Below are 22,109 nucleotides of genomic sequence, written 5' to 3'. Positions count from 1 at the left end.
CTTGGACTGCTGCCCAGCTGTCCTGCCCTTGAGCACCCTCCTCTCTGGGTCAGAAGAGGCATCCCAAGCTCTGTCCCACCAGACAGGGTCGTTTGGGTGTGCAGCTGTGTCCTCAGCAGGTGGGTGAGCTAGGGCGCTCACAGAGCTCATCCCCTCAGCACCACATGAGCATTTGGCTCCTTCTCTGCAGCACCACCCAACCTGCTCATCAGATCCCCAGCCCTCTGGGACAGCTCATGGAAAAGTTTGGTTGAGTGTATATGCCTGAATTCATCACTTGCTCTCAGAATGGCTGCCCACAGTTGCTCTGACATTCTGTCTGATCTGTCCTGAGCTTGTCAGGGTGGGAACTGAGACCCTCTTGAACACCAGTGTGTCCTAGGGGAGAGGTTTCCTAATGTCACATCCTGCAGGCAGGCCTGGGGCTGTTACAGCAGCAGAGCTAACCAGCTAATCACGGCTGAGTCAGCCTGAGAAGTGGGACACTGAAATCCTAAAGGAAAACCAGGGACTTGGAGGAACTGGATAAGCCAATGCTTCATCCTTTGGGTAGGAGCCAAACCTCCTGAGATGTTCTGCTGCCTTGCTAGCCCAGCTGAGCTCCTGTGCTGTTCCTTGGGGAAGGTACCTCACTGCTGTGTTCTGGCAGGACATCATCCTAGCCTCCCATTTCATAGAATCCTAGAAATCATGGAATGGTTTGGGTTGAAAGAGGCCTTCATGATAATCTTGTTCCACCCCTCTACCGTCAGCAGGAACACCTCCCACTATCCCAGATTGCTCCAAGCCCCATCCAGCCTGGCCTTGGACACTTCCAGGGATCCAGGGGCAGCCACAGCTTCTCTGGGCACCCTGTGCCTGCGCCTCTCCACACTATAAGCGAAAAATTTCTTCCAAACATCTAATCTAAATCTCCTCTCTTTTACTTTAAAATTGTTTCTCCTTTTCCTATCACTATAAAAAGTACCCAAGTAAAAGGGCATGCTGCCTCTTTTTCAGTCCTGGGCAGTACCTGGGGGGTGGGGGCTGAGTAGGGATTGAGCCTCCAGAGGTGCAGCAGAAGAGCAATGTGCCATACAGACAAAGGAATTCATCAGCAGAAGCCCTGGGTGGGTGACCCTGGCAGGCAGCACTGGTCATGTGTAATCAGCATCTGTCCCCAAGCTAAGGACATGAAGAGGACTGTCCCCAAGCTGAGGATCCCCCGCCATGGGGGTCCTCAGGCAGGATCCTCAGCACTTCCCAGCTCACCTGGAGCTAAGGTTTGGGCTTGGGAAGTCCTGTGGGTAGAGTCCTGTGTCGGTCCCCAAAACAGCAATGGAAGAGCTCAGTCTGTGGTTTGTGTGCCCCACTCATGGGTACTGCTCACAGATTTGGGAGATTGAGGAGGAGGAATGTCAGCAGAGTGTAATATGTGGCTGTCTGCAGCTCACCAGACTGCCTGCATGGTCAGCCATGAGTCCCTGAAGGTTGGAGACCAGTGGCCTAAAGCACTTTCCCTCCTCCTGAGGGCAGGGGCAGGACAGCTGGCAGCATGGGGGGGTCTTGGGGCTTCGTCCTCTAAAGCTCATCTGGGGACCCCAGAGGTTTTGGTGGGACTCAGAGTAGTTTTCAGCATCCCTGCTTCTGCTTTCTGCCCTTCTCAATGGAAACAGCTAGTGAGGCAGGGCCATGCAGGGTTTGGCAACATGTCATTGCATCAGGGGTGTCACAGCAAACCCGGAGCAAGTGGAGGTGAGGCATCGCTGCCTTTTGCCTGGTAGTCTCTCCACAGCTGAGCCTGGTACTCCTCACATGAGCCTGATCCCGCTCACCTGAGCCTGGTTTTCCTTGGCTGGGCCCTGTGTCCCTCGTCCCAGCCCGGTACCCCCATCTGAGCCCGCACAGGCTCCTGGTTACGTAAAGCCACGGCAAGCACAACCAGGAGATTCTTCAGTGTCGGAATCTGAGTCACATGGGGCTGTTTTATTTCCCCCTCTGCTAATCTCGTTTCTATAGAAACAAGATTGGGAGGAAAAAAAATAAAAGAAAAAAAGAGCCAAGCACAGAGCAAACGAGAAACCTGAGGTGATGGGTGAGGGAAGCGGAGGTGGCAGCTGAGGAGGTCAGGCGACGCAGATGGGAGCAGGGACCCCGCTCAGGATGGGAGTGTGCACAGAGGGGACAGGCACTCTCCCAAGGAGACGCCCTGGGATGAGCTGCTGCTCTGGCAGTGGGTGAGCCAAGCACCAAGAGCAAAGGGAGCAGAGGCTGCGCAGGTGAGTGAGCATCCCTCGCGTGGCTCGTGGGCATCTGTCGCTGTCCCTGTCCCTGCAGGGCACAGCTGGGCATGGCTCACTGTGTCCTGGCCCCAGCTACTGCTTTGGAGACACTCTTGTGACTGGGACCATGGTTAGTGGGAAGCATGCCACCGGTGAGCGGGGCTCGCCGGAGCGGTGTGCGCAGCCAACGCTCGCCTGGAGCTTGACTGCGTGTTCGTGACCATGAGGGTTTCCAAACCCTTTCTCTCCCAAAAGACTGCTCCCTGCTTGGGAAGAACCTTTCCACTTTGGTTATTTTCCTTCTATTTTGTCCTGACTGTACCTGTGCAAATAAGCTGCTGACAGCAGCCGAGCCCTGCGGCGCAGGGAGTGCAGGGCTGTGTGCTCCCAGCACTGCTCACCCCGGGCACAGCTGCCTTCCCCAGACCGCCTGCAGCCAGGATGCTGCTGGGGATAAGCCCGGCTCAAAGTTGTTTGTGCAGGGGCTGCTCCCCAAGGAGGGAGAACCAGCTGAAATGCTGCTTGTTTGCCTGGGCTGCCAGCAACCCATGGCTTGTCCCGGGACTGTTGCCTGTGCTGGTGGAAGAGGCTGGGAGCTGCCTGCCCACATCTGGGTCACTTCAGAGCCACAGGCATGTGCTGGCTCCCGAGTCTCAGGCTAACGAGTGTGCAACAAGTGGGAGCTTTTCCTGACTGGATGTGATATCTTGTGGGATGGATGGCTGGTACATGTGTGGCGGTGAGGGCTTTGGCTGGGTGCGTTGGTGGGGCAGAGGTGTCGCCGGTGCTGGTCATCCTGTGCCGGTGCCGGGGCGAGTGCTCTCGTGACCTCGGCCATCCCTCACCTGTCGCTCGGTGCAATTGTGCCTGCATGGCCCCTGGTGTCCCTGCAGCTCCGGCCATGGCAGAGTGCTGCAGGGTGCCTGCTGAGGCACCCGGGCTCCTGTGGGCACACGCTCACCCCGGCGGCTGCAAACTGCCAAAAGGCTTTTAGCGGATCACCACAGGGGAGGGAGGGATGTGGAGCTGAGGGATCAGGATTTTGCTTGTCATCACTTCCCAGTTGTGGTGTGAGGAATGCGGTGGTGATTGCGAACCCCCGGCCGGATCCACGCCTGTGTGTGGCAGGTGAAGCTGGAGGATGGATCCAGTACCCGGGTATTTCTGTACCGAGCTTTGGGAAATATCACTGCTCATCCGCCTGCCTGGCCAGAGAGGGGGTGGAGGACAGCGCTTCAGCCCCTTGTCCTCATCCCAGGGCAGCTGAGGGATTTGTGTGCTGGGGTGCTGTGTCTGGTGCCAGCTCAGTGAGCTGCTGGAGGCACAGGCAGGATGGGGACTGGCTGCCAGCCCTCCATGTCCGTGCTCTGCCTGCCTGCCTGCTGCCTCAGCAGACTGGGAGCTTTGGCAGTCGCCCCTGTGGGGTTGGACTCCCAGAAAACCTGTGGGGTGAAGGGATGGGTACACTGCCCCAGGCTCGTGTCACACAGCGCACTGGGGCAGTGGAAGCTGTGCCCTGTGCTTAGCTGGACTTTTCCCCCTTGGCCAGGCTGGAGTCCAGGTGCTGCTCTGGGCACTCTGCTCATCCTGGTTGGACACTCCCAGGCTCTCAGCACACACCAGGCTGGGGACAGCACTGTCCCTATCTCCCTTTAGCAGCAGCCTCTGCCTCTGCCTGTCCCTGCCTTCTCTGTTCAGGGTGCTGGGTGCCATGGCTGATGCCAGGGGGGAGTTTACCATGCCAGACCCTGCCCCTCCCTGTGCCTGAAGCAGTAGGCTTAAGGGGGACATGTCACATGGAGGCTGTGCATTGCTGTGCCACAGTGATGGTCCTGCCCTCTAGGAACTCCAGCTCTCTTCTGTCCAGAGCTTTGGAGAGAAGGGCTGAAGACGGATATTTGCTGCAAGAGCCTTCAGCACTGGTAATTATTTCTGGAAAAAAGATGCTGTGTTCTGACTTAAATGCTGACATGGGACTCTGAACACGTGTAATCTGGCTGACAGATGGCAAAGTCATAGAGGTGTGATTTATGATACAGCACAGTAGCTGAACAACCTTCTCTGGTTGTCAGGAGACAATTCTTCCCGGTGCTGCGGTTGACGTTCCAATTGATGGCTTTTCCCATGTGTCTCCTTGGTGTGTGGGGACTGCCTTGGCAGGTGCCAGCTGTGTCTGCCGTGTCAGCCCTGACTGTCAGCCCTGCTGCTCCAGTGCTGAGCTGCTGCAGAGATGCTGCCTCTGAGGGAGGGCTGGGCAGGTGAGTCTGGATCTTGCCCAGATGGACCTGGAGCAGTGCTGTGCAGTGGCAGGGCTGGGGGAGCAGTGCTGATCTTGTCCCCATCCTGTGTCTAGGATGAAGCTGGCTCAGGATGACAGTGGCACCTGGGGCTACCTGTTCCCCAGACCAGCACTTGTGGGGCTTAGTGTGCGGTCCTGATGGGGGAAAGCAGCAAAATCTTGCCCATCAGATAAGCACAAGGGGAAAGATGCTGACAACCACAGGGAGTCTGTCTTACCTGCATGCCCTCTCTGTGCCTCAATTTCCCTGCTTCTGCCTTAACATCCCTAACACTGATCTTTCTTAAGGGACAGGGACATCCATTAATGTTTGGAAAGCACTTGGGAAGTAACACTGTACTTTCCACAGCATCCCCCTCCCTGTGCTGGGGGCTCACCCCCACTGTCCCCTGCAGAGCCCAGACCTGGCACAGTAGCCAGAGCTGTGGGAGCATCCCAGCCCTGGGCACACCATCCAGGCCCTGGGAGCACTCTGACCCCAGGGGACCGGGCAGCTCAGCACAGGAGCTGGGAGGAGCTGACCCACCAGCAGGGCCCTGGCAGAGCAGGTATGATTCATTCCCCTTCTGCAGCACGGTTTATGTAAAGCAGCTCTGTATAAATCACTGGATGATCTGTAATGTGCTCCTGGCTTCTAATTAGTGATGCTTTTGCTGAAACTTTGGGGTCTGACAGAGGTGAGGGAGGCTGTTTCATGGCTGGATGAATTGCTGACAGCTCTCAGGGGGGAAGTGTTGGGCTGTCAGAGCTGTCACAGCCATTCATTTACCTGGCCTGTAGCAGCTGGAGGTGGTGGCCGGCAGGTTTGGGGGGTGAAATCAGTACCCTAAGGTTCTTGGTCAGCTTCTGACTCATACATGGACTGGCTTGTCTATCCTGCATCAGGCAGATCTGGGCAGAACCTGCCGTAGGCTGGAGAGCATCCATCCCATGTCTCCCTGTGCCTTCCCCTTGATGCCATGACTGGGGACTCACAGCAAGGCCACGTTCCTGAGCACCCAGGTGGCTTCTTCAGCCCCAGCAGCCCACCCTGACCCCCAGGACTAACTCTTCTTCATCCATAACTCTGATGACATGTGGCACATTGCCCTGTTTTCATCCACCAGCTCTTCCTGACAGATGCTGTTGGTTTTATCCAATCTGAAGGATGCAGTGGCTGCTCCTGCCATGCTTGGGCAGGTGGATACATCCAGGTAAAGCTCCTGGGTGTGTGATTGTCTCTATGGTGGTCATTACAAGGTCCATGTACCAGCACCACAGAGGCACTTCTGACAGGGGTGCTGCCTTCCTGCATCTCTGCAGAGCATCTAGGGTTTCCCAGCCCCTCATCCCTGCAGTTTGGGAGGGGTAGCTGTAATAGTGCAGGGAGTGTGGTGGAGGTGGGGTCAGCACAGCAGACAGGGCAGGATTCTGCAGACTTCTGCAGGCAGTCCCCAGATGTCAGGAGATAAACACCCCCAGCATTCTTTCAGCTGGGGCTGGAGCCCTCATCCCTGCAGGGTGGCAGGAGCTCCTCCTGGGCAGGTGGGAAGGGTTAGGAACAGCCAAATGCCACTGAGGAGGTGCTATAGGGAGCCAGCAGCACCTGTTCCCACTGCCCAGCCCCATTCCTGGGTCAGCCCTGCTCATCCTGGTGTTGACATCATGCCTGGGGCTGCTGCAGAGCATCGGCTGTCAAGGCCCACCTCCCTAAATGGGATCCTCTCCATTCCAGCTGAGCTTTGACACCAGATGAAAGGAGAGTGAGGTGGTGGGGATGGCATTGGTGCTGAGCTCTGCTCTGTGGTTACCAGGATCACTCCTCTCCACTGCCTCTTTCTCCGGCTGTGAGTGGGGGAAAGTTAGGGTTTGGGTTTCTTGTTGGGTTTCTTTAAGGCAAACCTCATCCTTTACATCAAAGTAGGAGTTTTTCCTCAAGAATGTAAAGAATTGCCCTGGAAGGTATGAACAGCTCTTTGCCGGTGGGGACTGGAGAGACAAGAGCCCTCTCCAGAAAGCTGTCTCCACCCCATCCCCAGCAACAGTAATTCATAAGCTGAAAAATAAATCAATAACCAGTTAATGAATTGAAGATGTCTGTGTTTAAAATTTATCAGGGAAAAAACTGTTAGCTGGTCAGGACTGGCCTGATTACTATGAGGAAAGGCAGGGAGCTCTCAGTTCTGAGAAATAGCTTCTCTTTTTCTCTTTCCTTGGAGGTATTTTGTTTGGTTAAGAGAGGAGAGGAGAGGAGAGGAGAGGAGAGGAGAGGAGAGGAGAGGAGAGGAGAGGAGAGGATTGACTTTAGCAATGTGTGTACGTTCAAAGTTCCCCCCAACTCTGTCCTTCATCCCCTGGGACCTCTATCAAATCCCTCCTGTCCCCTTCCCTGCCCAGCCTGGGGCTGGCTGAGCAGTGGGAGGGAGCAGGTTGTGCTGGCACATTAAAGGAAAGGAGGCAGTGGCTGTGACAGTATGTGCGGCAGGGCTGGCACACAGCCCCAGTGCCTGGTCGTGTGCCCAAGTCTGGGTGTCCCAGTTCCCCAGGCTTGTCCTACCTTGCTCCTGCACTGGCAGCAGGGATGGGCTGTGCTGCCGCGTCCAGCCCTGGGCTGGGGGTGCCACCCTCGGCACGGGGGGCTCTGGGGGCTCCGTGTGCCAGAGGGAGGCAGAGGGCCGAGGTCTCTGCGGGGCAGGCACCTCCTCAGCCAGTCTCAGCCTGTGAGCCTGTGTGCCACTGGGCTTGGAGACAGGGCAGGTGTGCCCTGTGCCAGCAGCTCTCCCTGGACTGGGCTGGGATGGACTGGAATGTGCAGCAGATCCCGGAGCCTGCGGATGTGCTTTTCCCAGGTCCCAGGGGCTGGCAGTGATGCTGGAGCACCCCACCCTTCCCACCTGGTGGGAAGGGGCTTTGTCAGCACAGACGGGTCCTTCAGTTGAATCCATTTGCTCCCACACATTTCTGTTTCTGTCTCCAAAACCTCTCTGATGTGGGCTGTTTTCCATGTCGGCCCTCCTCAGGGAAGCTGTTCTGGTGCTTGGGAGGCCACAGGGGCTCCAGGGTTTCTCTGAAGGAGCGTATGGCCTTTGATTCAGTCTGCTTTGGTTCTCTCCCCTGACGTGTCCCTGGCTGTTTCTCTGGTGCTGGCTGTCACCTGTTGGAGTTTGGGGAGGAATGCACGGCCTGGGAGGTGATTTTGCTGCACAGGGAGCAGGACCTGGCTCTCTCAACCTGCCAGGCTGCAGCTCCAGTTTGGCTAACATGGACCTGTACAGGTCCTGGCCTGCTGAGCAATACCAAACGTGCTGCTGCTCCTCCACTTCCCACTCCCAGGCCTGGTGCCACTGCCCCCCTGGGAGCCCCCTCCTTTCAGCACTGAGCACGTCCTGGCGCTGTGCCCCAGGTGTGCCCTGGGGCCAGGGCTGCAGTGCCATTAACACCTTTCCTCTCCTCTCCTCTCCCCAGGTCGGAGAGCAGCCTCGCTAGGTTTGCCCACCGCTTGTCGGTGAAGCAGAAGCAGGAGAAGAGAAGGAAAGCTGAGTATGGCTCGGCTGAGCTGTCTGCCTTCCGGCCCAGGTCTCTGAGCATTGAATGGTAAGAGCTGCAGGACAGGACTGGGGGACAAAGTTTCTGCTTCTCCTTCTCCCTCCTGTCCCCTTTTCCCACTGCTGCCATGGTCGAAGTGATGTCCCGTGAGACAAGACCCTCCAAACCCCTCCACCTACTGCAGAGGCTCCCCCAAGGTATCAAACGAGAACCATACCCCAGCTGAAGGTCTGTCAGGGCTCATGTGGGTAAAGGGAGTGTCTGCTGAGCTGGGGCACATGAGCACACAGCCTCTGGCAACACCCACCACTGCCTCCTTCCCTTCCCTTCCCTTCCCTTCCCTTCCCTTCCCTTCCCTTCCCTTCCCTTCCCTTCCCTTCCCTTCCCTTCCCTTCCCTTCCCTTCCCTTCCCTTCCCTTCCCTTCCCTTCCCTTCCCTTCCCTTCCCTTCCCTTCCCTTCCCTTCCCTTCCCTTCCCTTCCCTTCCCTTCCCTTCCCTTCCCTTTTCCCGCAGGGGCAGGAACAAGGACACACAGGGACTGGAGCTGCTGGAAGAGGCACCCCGGCTCCCTCAGTGCCCTGTGCTCCTCTGTTGGCTCAGCTGGAGCTGCCAGCCACAGCGGGGTGGCCTCAGCCGCTGTGGGAGCTCTGGCATCTGCAGGGACACTTTGAGGGGCTGCCCTCTGTCCCCATGCCCGGAGCAGTGGGAGGGTCCTCTGGCTGCACCAGAGGGTGCAGGGTTCCTTCCCTGCTGCACTGCCTGGGGGCCCTGGTGTGAGCACAGGTCTCAGAGAGCTGTCCCCACTTGGGCGGAGGGGCATTCATCCGAGGCTTCTGAGCTCTGATGCAACAGTCTTGGAAGCAGATCACAGCCAGCCATCCCACCGTTAGAGGTGACCTGCTACGGGTATTTAAAAGAGCTGGAAATTGCATTGCTTTCTGTCTCCTTAGATGGATAAAGGAGGGTAAAACTTTAAAAAAAAAAAAAAAAAAGAAAAGTGCTTAGAAATTGCAAGAATGTTGAATTTGGTTTTCAATTTCCCTGCTTTTTTTTTTTTTTGGAGAACTTTCTGGCATTTATTGTGTGTTCTAACACTTCAGTGTGAGGCTGCGGAACCCTCCTCAAAGGCTTCCTTTATCTGTGAGGTTCCTTGAGCATCAAAGCTCACCAAATATTAATGAACCAAAGAATTCAGGATATTTGGGGACAGACTGCTTTCTTCTCCACTTACACAACTTTGTTCCCTTTGCTAAGAGATGTCATGAGGAAACCTGGTCTGCAATTACTCTCAATCTCCCAAAGAGACAAGTATGTGGATTTGTAATGTAGCAAATAGGGAAACAACAAAGAGCTCATTAAAAACAATCAGAGTTCGTCTTTATTCATAACAAAGGAGCATGAGAAGCCAGCAAATCTCTTTCCTCTCTAAATGTGTCTTTGAAGCCCCCGGGTCCCAGTTTAGCCCTGTTGAGGGATATTTGTGGTACATTTTCCCCCACTCCATAGCGTTTTCCCGGGGGAAACCATCTGTCTTGCATTTGGCACACCACCTTGTGCAGCGAGGACTCGCAGCAGTGGCAGACGATGCTCTTTTAGAGAGATTCTGTAAAGCAGCCTAGAAAGGAGCTCTGGCTGAGGAGGGGCTGCCTTTGCCTTTGGTTTGCCCTGGGCCCTTATGCTGCAGCTCGGGGCAGTGCGGCTGGGGAAGACAGCCCTGATGTCCACATCCTGCGGGGACACAGGCACAGCCAGGCAGGACTCCACCCTGTACTGGGGTTTTATCCATGGCTTGGAGACCTCTTGGGCTGGATCAGACATCACCCTGACAGCCAGGATCGGGTGGGTCAGGCTGCTGGACCTCAGGGGCTGGCAGGGCACAGAGGAGGAGTCACCTCAGAGGGTCACAATGATGAGGGGTGGCAGTGGGCTGAGGACCCTGCCTGCTGCCTGCTCCCATCCATCTCACATGCACAGGGCCTCAGAGAGGCATTTAGAGATTTTCCCAGCCTTCTCTGCAGCCATGACCTGCTAAAGGATCTCCTGGCCTTTTCCTTGGTGTAAAACTGCTTTTCTCTGTGTTCCCTGTACATCACCAGGGATCTCTGCTCATCACAGCAGGATCAGCACCCTCAGTTAGTCACTCCAAACCATCCTGGGCTGCAGGTGAAGCTGCTCCTTAATGCTCTGGCTGGGAAACTTGGCTCATATCTCGGCAAATCTACAGATGCCTAATTTGTCTTTCAGAGCAAATACCTACCCCCATCAAATCTGTCTGTATTTACAACCCTGGGTTCCCACTGCATCCTTTCACCTGCCTCTGCACAGAGGTGAACACCCACACTGTGTGTGATGGGTTCAGCTCATCCCACATGGGTAGGAGTGGCATGGAAGAGCAATGGACTATGTTTTCCCAAATCAGCAGCTTCTGAGGATCCTGCCCATCTTTACCTCAAGGCTTGAAGGCAAAGGACAGCTTCTCAACCTGCTGTTGCCTGTTGCCAAGGAGGAGGTAGAAAAGCATGACATCATCTGTGCTCTTTGCTTTGAAAAGCTGGGTGTCAGTCTGGGACAGGGATTAGAGTTTCCTGCTTGAAATTCCTACCAGAGCATTGTCGGTACAACCCATCCCCACAGAGGGCAAGCTGAGCCAGTTCTGCAGTGTTCCCAATTATTCAGATGCTCAGGTAGGGGTGGATGGAGCTGAGGTAGAAGAGAAGGAGCTGCATGGAGCCTAACACTGTGTTCCTACACTGAGCACAGCCAGGTAGGACAGGACACAGATGGCTTCACCTCCACTTGGCCCTTCTCCAGTGCCAGGAGCCCTGGGCCAGGAGGTGCATTTCCTTGCTGCCACAACGAGTGAGGGGCTGGATGTCCTGTGTTGCTGCCAAGCCCAGGGATGCTCCCAAGACAGGTCCCACAGTGCATGTGTCCATCAGAGCCCATCTCCCTGGCTCAGGGACACGCTGGTGGCCGTGCTCCCCCAGGCACAAAGCAGCTCTATTCCCATGGCACGTGTTCCTGTGCTGCACCAGGCCAGCGGAGCACGGCCCTGCTCCCCAGCCCGGCCAGCAGCGAGCGCAGCCCTGTTAGTTCCACTTATTAAAAACAAAATTGCTGGGGGGAAGGGAGAGAAGGCTGAGAAAAAGTGAAGTATTGAGAAAACACTTCTTTCATTCATATGTTGTTTGCTGAAATAAATACTTCATTATTAGGCCTTTTTTAGGGTATTTTTTTTAAAGCCAGCACCACAAAGTCCCCAGTGTTCGGGCCTGTGAATGTGCTGGATCACCTCAGCCCATGGCTCCCTGTGCTGGTGTCCTGCTGCTCAGAGGTGCTGGAGAGGAGCTTTCCCAGTCTTTGGGAGAAACCTGGGGTCTGCACATGTCTGGTTTTGCCCAGGTTTGCTGATTCTCTTCTTCTCTTTGCTGGATGGTGTGCGCTGGGTCACCAGGGCAGCTTATGCTCCAAATGAGGCAAAATAACTTAGGCAAGGAAGTATTTGGGATTTTGTTTATTAAAGCTCTGCTTTCTGTGATCTCTGGTCCTAATCAGTTCCCAAGCTTAAACAGCACAAGGCTACTAAAGCACTCTTGACTTGAAGCCCACCACATTCTGCTGGTGGGGTGAAGAAAGTGAAAGCTGGTGATTCCCATGGAGTCCTCACAATGTCCTACAGCGATGTCAAAACTCCAACAATCCCTGTTCTCCCCTTAGAATGAGCAGAGGCCTTCTCCAGTGCCTGTTACCTGAGATGTGCTCCACATTTATCTTCCCTCTTAAGTGAAGCTTAATCCAATGGAAGGGCTGCGATCCCTGGTTTGCTTTTGTGTGAGCAGAGCTGGGAGCCTCTGTTCCCTCTTGCATCTTCTCAGCTCCATTGCTCATTGGGAGTTTCAGCCCTGCAGGTTTGTCCTTCTGAAATCCTTTTGTCCCTTCCTTTTCCTTTTTAGCTCTAGCTCTGGTTTTCCTTCTCTTTGTTCCTGGGTTTGCTTTCCCCTTCACTCCTTTTCCCATACTCACCACTTGTTCACACTGATTTTCCTCTGTTTTCTTCTTCATTGCTTACTCACTGCTTTTTCTCTCCAGGCTCCTGGCGTTTTCCCTGTTAGACAGCCTCCCAGTGATCCCTGGTCAGAAAAGCCTATTCTCATGATGCCAGGAAAAATGCAGCACATTCCATGCTCTTATCTGGGTTCTGCTCCTTGGCTGCCCACTGCAAGGCTCAGCCGTGCTGGCAGCAGCGTGTCAGTTCTTGGTGACAGGCGGCTGTCTGAGGGTCAGCCCTTCCTGCAGCTCCTGTTCCTGCCTGACCCTTGGCTCGGCACTGGATCCCAGCTCCTCGCTGCCAAAAGCTGGGATGCTCATGGATCTGCCTGCCCAGTGGCCACCGTGCAGACCACACAGGCCCAGGTGGAAGGTGCCAAGTGAGCGGGAGCCACCAGACATGGGAACCTTGCTGGCACCATCTGGTTGGTGGAGGTGGCACATGACTGCTGCTGCACTCTGCCTTGTGTTTCGGGTTTGGTTGTAAAGAAGTTTTTTAAGGGAGCTGTTTTCATGGGAGTTATTTGAAGTGTAATATTTCCCCTCTGAGTGGTCTCGAGTGGTGCAGAGGTTCTCCCTGTTATGGCTGGGTATGGAATCCCTGCTGTGGAAGTGCCTCCAGCATTGGTGCTGTCGCTGCTGTGGGCAAGCAGCCAGGTGACCTGTCACCATCCATGGGGTCCTCTCCTCCTGGCACCAAGTGCCGTGCCCCTGGTGGAGCTGCAGGGCTTGGGGGAAGTGCTGAGCTGCCAACTGATCCATCCCACTGTTCCTGATCCAGTGCATGGGACTGCTGCTGTTGCACAGCTCCCTGAGAGCCTGGTGCTGTTCCCACAGCTGTCCACAGTCATCTGGGGCCGTCCCAGGACTCTCTGTGTGACATTTGTCCCATTGCCAAGTCAGCCAGCACAAAGTGAGTTGTCATCAACTTTTTGGGAGGCAAAGAGTAGCAGCACCATGAAGATGGTGGGCTCAGAGCTCCTTCAGGTTTCCCAGCCCTACTCGAGCTGTCTCACTCCAGAAAAGTCTTGGAGCTCTTTCTCTTCCCAGACTGGGAAGCTCTTAGCCTGAGTGAGGGAAAACAAGGGAAAATGAGGCCCTGAGCCTTGCAGTGGAAGGGAAGGAATGTGAGAGCCTAGGAGCTGTGGGAGCAAGGAGATGCTTTGGGCAGGCTGAGCTGCGGGCACCACGTTGTCAGTGCTTTCTGTGGGGGAGCCAACCTTGGAGAGCATCACCACCCCCATCCCGCAGTGCCAGCCAGGTGCCAAGTGACACACAGCCCCCAGCACAGCACAGCCCCGAGGTGACACACAGCCCCCAGCCCAGCACAGCCCCGAGGTGACACACAGCCCCCAGCCCAGCACAGCCCCGAGGTGACACACAGCCCCCAGCCCAGCACAGCCCCGAGGTGACACACAGCCCCCAGCCCAGCACAGCCCCGAGGTGACACACAGCCCCCAGCCCAGCCCAGCACAGCCCCGAGGTGACACACAGCCCCCAGCCCAGCCCAGCCCAGCCCCGAGGTGACACACAGCCCCCAGCCCAGCCCAGCACAGCCCCGAGGTGACACACAGCCCCCAGCCCAGCACAGCACAGCCCCGAGGTGACACACAGCCCCCAGCCCAGCACAGCCCCGAGGTGACACACAGCCCCCAGCCCAGCCCAGCCCCGAGGTGACACACAGCCCCCAGCCCAGCACAGGTCCGACCGGGCCAGCGCAGTGCTGAAACGAAACGCGAGGCGCTTTGTCTCAACTGGGAGCACTTTAAGCCCTCACTCGGGAACAATGGCCAAGCTATGGGGTCATTTGTTCTGGTATTTCAGCAGCTCCTCATGATTTATGGGATGTTTTGTTCTGCTGCTTGTCTTTGCTTCCCCCTCTCCACCCTCCCCGTCTCCATCCCTTCTCCATTTCAGCTCCTCCTCCCCCCGCTCCCAATTCCCCTAATAGCTGTGGAGCCTCTGTGCCTTATGAAGTCATGGTATCTGTGACTTATTGAATTAGCTGGATGGGAGCTGGACTTCCACACTACGCCAGGCTCTGCCAGGGTCTCCTGTCTCCCGGGGAGCCGTAGCCCCTCGCCCTGGGCTCCGTGCAGCCAGAGCTTCCCCCATGTGGCAGATGGACATTGCCGTCAGCAGGACCCTGCAAAGTTGGTTTAGAGGCAATAAATGTGGTCAAGAGAAGCTGCAGCCCCAGCGAACAAGGAGGGCTCTGTCTGCAGAGACACTCAAGTGCCAGGGGCTCTGCTGGCTGTCCTGGTGTGCCATCCTCACCTCACCTCTCTGGGGGTGAGGTGGATGCTGGTTGGGGAGCCCCAGAGTTCCTGGTGTTGAACTGCACGTGGGACAGTGCGGTTCAAGAGCTTGGTAGTGTCCCTAGCAGCCTGAGAATGGTCATGGCCAGTGCCTCTGGGTGTACTGAAGGAGGAGGGGTTCACATCCCCCTCCCCAGAGCGGGAGGGACAATGATTTGACAGTGACTATGAGGGACATGCTGATGGGGGTGGGGAGGAGTGAGCCCTCCAAACATCCCTGAAAGTCAGATTACCCTCAGGAAAGCATTGCAAAGGAATAATTTACTTGAGAACGATCACTTTTTATCCTCATTTTCTGAGTTGCCTGCAGGCAGGCAGAGGCTGAAGGGTAACTGGTGGTCCTGGTGGAACTGGCATGGTGCTGCAGCCAGTCCTTAGCTTTGGCAGAGGAGCCACGGTCCCTGCAGCTCCGCTCCTGCTGCCTCATGCTGCCAGCGGGGAGCTGGGAGCATCCTGACCTACGGGTGCAGATGGGAAAGGAGAGATCTTGTGCCTCCCCTCCTGGTGCCACAAGCCTCTGGGAGCCCAGTTTCCCTCCTCTACTCAGGAGAGGCAGCTCAGCTTGTGATTACAATGAGGCTGGAGAGGTTGGGAGCAGAGCAAAGCCTGGAGCCTCTCTGTGGTGCCGCAGACTCCAGCAGGTCCAGCGCTCCTTTCTCCATTTGTTTCTCATGTCACTGCAGTGGGAGAAAATGAGTCCTCTGGAGAAGCAACAGAAGGAAAATGTTCAGGGAAGACTGATGTCCAGGTTCTCTCTGTCTGGGTCCAGAGCCCTCAGCCAGATCCTTTCCTCTCTGAGAGCACAGGCAACAAATAACATTTAAAAGACAAATATAAAATATTGTGCTGATTTGGTGCTCTGGCCACTTCCCTCTGCTGGTAGCTGATACCTCCAATAAGATTATTTCTCAGTCCATTACCCTCAGCACACTTTAATTTCTCTCAAATAGCCCAATTGCCTGATTTGTTTTCTTTTATTGTCATCATCCCTCTGTCATTTCCCATGGCCAGGATTTGCAAAGCAGGATGGGTGCCTTGGTCCCTGCTGAAGAGTGTGGGGGATGCTCTTCATCCTGCAGGATCTCCACTGGTTCTTCTCCATGAATGTGCCTCTGCCTGGAAGATGCCAGTGGATTTCCACAGCAGGCAACCCAAGCCCCATGGATAATAATGGGGGAATTACTGAGATGGCACAATCCTTGGTATGAAAGGGAAACCTCATGGGTATCTAAATCTCAGTGCAAGTCAAGCCTTTCCAAACCACCTGGTATTCCCATGGAATCCCAGAATGGTTTGGGTTGCAAGAGACCTTAAAGCTCATCCCAATCCACCCCCTGCCACGGGCAGGGAAACCTTCCAGTATTCCAGCTTGCTCCAACCCCATCCAGTCTGGCCTTGGACACTTCCAGGGGTCCAGGGGTAGCCACAGCTTCTCTGGGCACCTTGTGCCAGGGCCTGCCCACCCTCCCAGGGAACAACTCCTTCCAGACATCCACCATAAACCTTTTGGTGTGAAGCCATTCCCCCTTATTCATCCCTACATGGTGCCAGTGCACTGTATTTGGAAGGTCTTTGCTCTCCCAGTCCCCTTATCTAGCACACAAAAGTATCTCAGTATGTTTCTTTTAATGGGAATATCCATAATAGTCCTGGTTTCCTTCTACTGGTCAGGTCTTCAGATGTCCAGCCATTAACCTCCTTTTCCATGAGCCAGTTTGGACTTGGGGAAGGACAGTGTGGAGGAGTTACAGTTGCGTGTCTAGAGCAGCTCCAGCAAGGGCAGCAGCACACTCCAGTTCTGGAATGCCAGGCTCCCTCCATCCCTGGGAGCAGAAGGGATCACTGGTCCTGCTGCTGATGCTTCTGGAGACATTGGGTCAGGAAACACAGAAGCATGGACATAGCCAGATAGTCCTGACAGCTGGCACTTCCCAGGTATTCCAGTACTTTTAATCCTTCCTTGTCCCTTGAGCAGTGGCAGTCACTATTGGGCAGGTTTCCTCTGTTCTTAGATAGTTTCCTCTGGCAGAGACAATTCTGCCTGCCAGGGTTCCAGACACCTCCTGTTTATCTTCCTGGAAAGTATCTCACAGTGCCAGGTTGATATTGGATCTACTGGCTTGGATGCTGGCAGGATGGGCAGCACTCTGTGGGGAGGCCAAATGGGAGGGAGGAGTCAGCCCAGGACATTGGGACAAGGAGGACCATGTCCTTGGATGTGCTGGGACCTCTTTCCACCTTTGATGGAGTCTTACTGCAGACTAACTCTTCCCCATCCCTCATACCCACCCTTCCTGTGTGGGCTGGATGCTTTTCGGGGAAGTTGAGCCCAAGTGGCCTCCACATCTGCTGAGCCTTATGCCTGGTGGAGGTCAGAGAGGGAAGTTATGTTCTCTTCCACTCCTGACTTCCACATTTCCTCCCTTTCTCCTCAAAATTTAATCTCTTCAACAAGTCTACATTTGTTTTGTGCTGTGTTCTTGATTTGCAGTAAAAACCTGGATTTTATGGGCTTTGAAAAATGAACATATGACATTACATAGGGTTTGTTAAGCATGGCTGCAGACCAGCTGCTGAGATGAACAGAGCTGTGAGGAACATCTCTTCCTGGTGTTATCAGCATGGGCTCTGGCCCACTGCCCCCAAAGGACCCACCGTCACCTTGGGTGGGACACTGGCTTGTTGAGCTGTGGTCTCCATACAAGCCCTGCAGGTTTCTGAGTGTGGGGTTGTTGAGGCCCCTGAGAGGGCAGGGATGGCAGGATGACCTGGCACCATGGTTACTCACCTCTTCCCCTGGTCTTGCTTCTCCTCTCTACCCCCAGACTCCATGTTTAAGGTCAGAACCCAAACTGACTTACCAGAACTTCTGAGCTTCACCTACTGCAGAGAGGACTGGGGTACCTGTGGTACATGTGGGTTCTCCTGGCCCACTGAGCAGCCAAGGACAAGAGCTGGCCCTCTGTGTCCCCCAGCTTCTCACTCTTTAAAAGGTGCACAGCAATGTTGACCTCTTTTTTCAGGCACTTTGGCATTCCTGCCCATAGAGAGGGACTGGAACAAGATGGTCTTTCAGGTCCTTTCCATCCCAAAACATTCCAGGAACATCTGATTGTATGAGAGCTGCTGGTGAAGGACCTGCTGCTGTTCTAGGACTCCTGGCATCTGGGGTCTCATGCTGGCCATGCCCCAGACCCATGGCTGACTTGTGGGCTTGCTCTGAGCTCCAGGCTGGCAGGTCAGGTTTTCCTGGTAGGCTTTGTATATCAGCTTGTGCTGGCACTGTAGCTAAGAACACCAAGGCCAAGGTTTCTGTACTGGAAATGGTGTCCAGAGAGGCTGAAACTTCTGCCCAGGGAGCACGTTCTAAGAAAAAGTGTCTTTTTCATCCCCAGTGTTCTAATTCCTGAGCATCTTCACTGGGGAGGAGGCAGCAGTGACTGTGGTCACAGGCAGTGACAGGAGCAGAGGTAATCTGGGGAGATCCAGGCAGGTATAATCTTAGCCCAAATTCTTTTGGGTTTAAAGATGTCACTGTGCGCCAGGCCCTGCAGTCATGGGGTGCTCACTGCTGTGTGCTGGGTCCATCAGCCTCTGCAAGCCTGGCCTGTGTCAGAGGACACAAGTCCTGAAGGAGTGATCCATCAGAGGCTCCTGGGGGATCAGTTCCTGCTGTCCCATGCCAGGGACCAGCCCCAAGGGCAGAGGCACCTGGTGAGGCTGGGCTGGGTTGTGGTCCTGGATCTGCCTCCGGATCTCCTTGGGAAGTGGGACCGGGCAAAGGCAAGGGTTTGCTGAGCAGGTTCTGACATGTGCCTTGTCCCTGCCCATGCCACATCCTCCTGCTCTATCCTCCCTGCCCAAGCTGGGCTCCAGCGCCAAGTCCTGCTGTGCCCACGGGTCTGTACGGACAGGGGACCTGGATTGGGTTTCCTGTGCCCTGAAATCCTGCAAAGCACAGGACCAAATCCTGGGAAGCAAGAAGGCTGCTTCTGGACATAGGTAAATTGCTGTGTTATTTAGTCAGTGCTCCTGCTTTCCCTGTCTGTGCGTGGTGTACTGCTGCTGTCCAGCTAGGGTCTGAGGAACCCAGCAGTGAGCACACTCCTGGAGCTCCAGGAGGTAGAACTCCCAGTGGAATCCTGCCTGATTTCTTTGCAAGTAGAAGAAGGATTCTGCCAAGCGATCTCATCCTCCCAGTGCAGTCCTGGCCCTGCTCTGCCCCGGTCATGAGCTCTGGAAGGCTCGTGTCAGGCAGGAAAGTTTTGCTTATGGAGCACAGCTCAACTCAGGTGAACTTCACATGAACTCAAAGTTTCTTTGGCCATTTTCTTTCCTGATGATGCAGACAGATCAGGATCAGGATCCTGCACTGCACAGGGACCCAAGGCTGCCTTCCCCGTGCACCAGCACAATCACCTCCTCCTTCTGAAGCATGGGGGCAGCTTCAATCTCTGCTCTCTGTGACCAGGGACAGGCCCATGGAACAGCTGGAGCTGTGCCAGGGCAGGGTCAGGCTGGATCTCTCAAAAAGGTTCTTCTCCTCGAGGGTGTTTGGCACTGCCCAGGCTACCCAGGGAATGGGCACGGCCCAGAGGCTGCCAGGGCTCCAGGGGCATTTGGACAATGATCTCAGGCACAGGGTGGAACTGTTGGGGTGTCTGTGCAGGGCCAGGGGTTGGACTTGTGATCTTTGTGGGTTCCTTCCAGCTCTGGCTGCTCTAGCATTCTGTAATTCTTGGTGCCCAGGCAGGACCAGCAGCAGACAGATGGAGCTGTTCCTGTGTTACACTGGGACTGTGTTGCTGTAACTTCTGCTCTCCCTGGGGGTGGTGGGCATCCCATCGCACCACCAGGGCTTTAGTGGCCTGCTCAGGGTCACCGAGATGAGAGAGTTAAATCCCCCTCCTTGTGACACTCCCACACTTTACCTGGAGATCACTCTTGCTACCTCCCGTGTCTGCACTCTGACCACAGAAAAATTGGGGTAGTGGAGCCAGGGAGGCCCTCAGAGCTGAGGACTTGTTGGATCAGTGATGGGAAGGTGTGATTTCAGTGTGAGCCACCCGTGTGAACATGGGGACAAGCTGTGGCATACTAAGCCAGCATGTGGCAGGGCACAGTGGGGTTTTCCAGATCTGTGAGCATCCTGGTCCTGAGAAAGCTCTTGCAGCACATGTGAAAAGCAGGGTGAGGAGCATGGTGGGGAGAGCTGGGTGTCTGAGGAGCATGAGGGTATCCCCATCCCTCACCTCGCTGCTCAGGGGATAAAGAGGGGGAGGAAGGAGGCAGCAGCACCCACCAGCTCTGGAAATGTTTCCCAGCCTCTTGGTGATGGAGGGGCCCAAGCTGGCTGTGTGTGGCTCAAAGGTCCTGCTTGGTGTAACTGTGTGAGCAGGGATATCCCTAGGGCTTTGGGAGGTCTTGGAGGTGCTGTCTCCTCTTGCCCCCCCGCCACCTCCCATCTCCAGGGCCACCTGCAGCCGTTGGCCTCTGCCACCCTTGCTCTTTTGAGCTGCAGGGAAGTCATCCCTGTGAGCTGTGTGGAGGGATGAGGAGGGCACCAGAGCTTACCCTTGGAAGGGCTGTACAGCACTTCCCAGTGGAAGTTTGTTTGCTCTTACCTTTGCCAGGCTTTAACTGTTTGGGCTGGATTATTCCATGTTTTTCTGCCTCAGGCTGAACTTTCTCCTTTTTTTTTTTCCTCTATTTTTCCCAATTTTCAGCAGAAGGTTGAGGAAAAATGGTAGCTTTGCCAATTTCTCTCTTTTTTTTTCCTGCTGTCTCTTTGTTTGAGAGCTTCTGGTGTCTCCACTCTTTGAAAAAGAGACTTGGAATTTGGCAGGGATGATGCATTCCTGCTGGAAGTCAACATGGATTTGGTCAAATGGTTAGCCACTGGAAAGCATGGCTGGGCATGCCTGAGGAGCTTTTCAGGGGCCGGCTGCTGGTGTCCCCATTTGCAAAGGGACTCTGGCCACTCCGTGCCCTCCTGTCCCTTTCTCTAGGGATACCTCCTTGCCCAGACAAGTCCAGGACCAGAGTGGTGGCTGAAGGAGCCATTTCCAATTAACAAGTCTCAGAAGCAGTTTGCCCAAGACAACATTGTCTTTGTCTCCATTTCTCTTGCATGGCACTGGCTGTGGGTATCACCTGCCTCTCACCCTCAGCAGAGAGAAGGAGCAGAGCTCAGGCCAGCTTGGGCTGTGCCAGGTGAGGGCAGGAGAAGCTGAGGAAACACTCCTGTCATGCCAGACCTGCAAAAGGGTGTTTGTAGACCTGCCTGCCCCATGGGTGAGCTCAGCAGCATCACATCCATGCATGGAGGGACAGAATCCGAGAACCATTGTGGCTGAGAAGGGCCTTCAAGGCCATCAAATCCAGGCTGAGCAGGTCCTGGTAGCTGGAGGTTTGACCTGGTGATCCCTATGGTTTTCAAAGTTGCTCTTTTATATTTGAGTGGAAACTTTTTCTGATTGCTGTCCCGGGGGCTTTAGAAATTCCTCCACAGACTCCGCTATCTTCAGCTGGGGTTTCTCTACTTGATGGTACCTCAGAGCTTTCTGCAGAGGGAGGAATGACACATGATCTGGGAAAGCTCTGGTCTGATGAAGGAGCAGGCAAGCCCCAGCTGGAAAGAGGTCCTGCTGGTGGTTACTGTCCTCAGTTAGTGCAGTTACAAGAGTGCTCAGGCACTTGCAGGATGTTTTCTAGCAAAATGGTAGAAAAAACTGGCTTCTCCTCTTGGGCTGCAGGCTTTGGACCCTGACTCCATGGAGATGCTGTTGTAGTTGAGTGGCAGTTACCCAGCCCCTCTGGTGTTGCTCATGAGTTGGGTGGTGCTGGCATGAGACCAGCTCCAGGGCAAGGTAGTCGAGTGGTCAGAGAAGGTCCCGGTGGGTGCTGGGCAGGGAGCTGATCTGGAGCAAGCTGGGAGCAAATCCTGGCATGAAGCTGTGCCAGGCAAGGGATTTGCCAGGCTGGGTTATGCTGGTCCAGGGAGAGCCAGTGGGGGTGGCTGTTGTTGGTAGCTGTGCCAGGGACAGTCTGTGGGCAGTGGCCAGCGTGCCCAGCACTGCTGGCTGGCTCCTGCTGTGTGCCTTCCAGCAGGAAGCGGCTTTCTGACTCCAGTAACATTTACCAGCTGGGAGCAGCTCTGGAGCTGGGTGTGTGCATTTGTCTGCTCTTCCATTGTGACTTGGCCGATGTCTCCTCCTCCCTGCTGAGATCAGTGGCTGTGGGCTCCCTTTTGTAACCCCTTTGGGTGCAGCTCTGGAAGTCTTCAGCCTGGTTTCGGTCAGAATGCTGGTCTCATCTGGCTGGATGTCTTGGTGGGACAAAGGAATGGAGGTGGGTTTCCACCAGAAGGAACATCCCAGTATGAACTGGAGGACTGGGAAGTACAGGTGGGATGTAGGTGGCTGAGGATGAAATCCAGCCATAGGCATGGGGAATTGAGCTCAGGGGACCTCCAGAAGACCTTCTTGGGCCATTTTTCTACCATTTGATGGTTCTGGAGAGGATGTGGTTTCCACCGGGAGGTGCATCCTGGTGGCACGTCCTTCCCGGTGGCACCAGGTGGCGCAGGAGGTTAAAGGATTTGGCTCTCTGCAGGTCTGGGTGCACATGGATTGCCTCCCACTGCTGTGATGAGTCTGC

The 22,109-nt window shown here is 55.2% G+C and overlaps 1 protein-coding gene across 4 annotated transcripts in view; it reads left to right on the top strand.

Annotated features, from left to right (window-relative positions):
* Positions 1–22,109, top strand: part of LOC119706811 (ankyrin repeat and fibronectin type-III domain-containing protein 1-like) — a 73,390-nt gene that overhangs the window by 24,687 nt on the left and 26,594 nt on the right. Inside the window, exons 1-2 of one of the 4 annotated variants that reach the window (XM_038150909.1) lie at positions 1,882–2,258; positions 8,005–8,133. The exons of 1 other annotated variant lie outside the window; for it this stretch is intronic. The gene's annotated coding sequence lies outside the window, so the exon portion shown is untranslated. Of the gene's footprint in view, positions 1–1,880; positions 2,259–8,004; positions 8,134–22,109 lie in introns of those variants that run through there. 2 more of the 4 variants (XM_038150910.1, XM_038150912.1) reach the window with 2 other exon arrangements.

The sequence above is a fragment of the Motacilla alba genome, chromosome 14, assembly GCF_015832195.1.
Source record: "Motacilla alba alba isolate MOTALB_02 chromosome 14, Motacilla_alba_V1.0_pri, whole genome shotgun sequence".
Taxonomy (NCBI): domain Eukaryota; kingdom Metazoa; phylum Chordata; class Aves; order Passeriformes; family Motacillidae; genus Motacilla; species Motacilla alba.
The sequence above is the reverse complement of the archived record's forward strand: the minus strand, read 5'-3'. Positions and strand labels throughout refer to the sequence as shown.